Genomic DNA, 1,861 nt, shown 5'->3' with positions numbered 1-1,861 from the left:
TATATATCTATAGTCATATATTCATATATATGCATATACATATACATATACATACATACATATTTATAAATTTACACATATCTATATATACATATATACATATATATACTGAATACATATTCACAGTGTATATACAATGCATATATATACACAATGAAACAACAGTATTTTCCTAATTAGCATCAGCTGTCAATATGACATGGTCTAGAATTATCTGAAAGCTTATCAATTTCAAGATTGTCTGGATCAGATTAGCTGGCCTGTCGGCATGTCTATAGAGCATTTTCTTAATTGCTAATTGATTTAGGAGGACCCCGCTCACTGTGGGTGGCACCGTCCATAGCCAAGAGATGCTGTGCTGTATAAGAAAGCTAAGTATATCACCAATGTTCTGAGTCACAGCTAAGGTCAACCACATTGATTCTTGGTTGCCTCCTTTATCCCAGTTCTCTTTCTCATCCTGGAGATGCTCTCCTCCCCAACTCCTCATCCTTGTCAGTTGCAGATTACCATTCATTTTTATGGCCATCTGGCTATCTCTTCTGTTCTGTCACAATCTGATCCTTAATACCCATTCCCCTGCTATCCACTCTCCTCTCCCTCCCAGTTCCTTCCCTCCATCTGCCTCTTGTGACTATTTTATTCTCTCTTCTAAGTGAGATTCAAGCATCCTTTCTTGTGCCTTCCTTCTAGTTTATCTTCCTTGGATCTGTGTAGTGTATCATGATACCTGTGTTTTATGGCTAATATCCACTTATAAGTGAGTACACACAATACAAGTCCTTTAGGAACTGAATTATTCACTCAGGATGATATTCTCAAACTCCATACATCTGCCTGCAAAATTTGCTATATTTTATTTTTAGTAGATGAATAGTATTCTATTGTGCACATGTACCATATTCTCTTTATCCATTTTTCTGTTGAGGGGCATATAAGTTGTTTCCAGTTTCTGGCTATTACAAATAAAGCAGCTATGAACATAGTTGAGCAAATGACAGGAACCCCAGTAAAGGAATAACAATATCAACCTATCCACAAACCTTTCAACCCCAAATTTATCCTGTCTACATGAAATACAGGATGGAGCAGAGACTGAGGGAATGGCCAACCAATAACCAGCCCAAATTGAGACCCATCCCATGAGCAAGCACCAATCCCTGACACTATTAATGATACTCTGTTATGCTTCCAGACAGGAGCATGTTGTCCTCTGAGAGGCTCCACCCAGCAGCTGACTCAGACAGATACAGACACCCACAGCCAAATAGTAAATGGAGCTTGAAGACTCTTATGGAAGAATAGGAGGAAGGATTTGGTGCCCTAAAGGGGATAGGAACTTACAGGAAGACCAAAAGTGTCAACTAACCTGGACCTTTGGGGCTCTCAGAATCTGAACCACCAACCAAAGAACATACATGGCCTAATCCTTATCTTCTCCACACATATGGAGCAGACATGCAGCTTGGTCTTCATGTGGGTCTCAAACAATTGGAGTAGGGGCTATTCCAAAAGTGGTATGTGTTCTTCTAGCTGGGCTATCCTGTCTGGCCTCAGTGGAAGAAAGAGTGTCTGGCCTTGAAAAGACTTGAAGTGCTAGTGTGGAGGAATACATAGGCAGAGCCCATCTGCTCAGAGGAGAAGGGAAAGAGACATGGGAAGATTGTGGGAGGGGTGACCAGGAAGTGGGCAGTGAGCAGAAGGCAAAGTGAATGAATAAAATATAAAAGTACATCAAAAAAGAAAAAGAAAGCTAGCTAGCTGAGTAATAGCTAGGAAAGAAGTTCCTCCATGTGTCTCCTCCATGTTTCTGCTTCCAGGTCCCTGTCTTGAGTTCCCACCTTGACCTTCATAATGGTTT

Source organism: Mastomys coucha, chromosome X (genome assembly GCF_008632895.1).
Source record: "Mastomys coucha isolate ucsf_1 chromosome X, UCSF_Mcou_1, whole genome shotgun sequence".
Taxonomy (NCBI): Eukaryota; Metazoa; Chordata; class Mammalia; order Rodentia; family Muridae; genus Mastomys; species Mastomys coucha.
The sequence above is the reverse complement of the archived record's forward strand: the minus strand, read 5'-3'. Positions refer to the sequence as shown.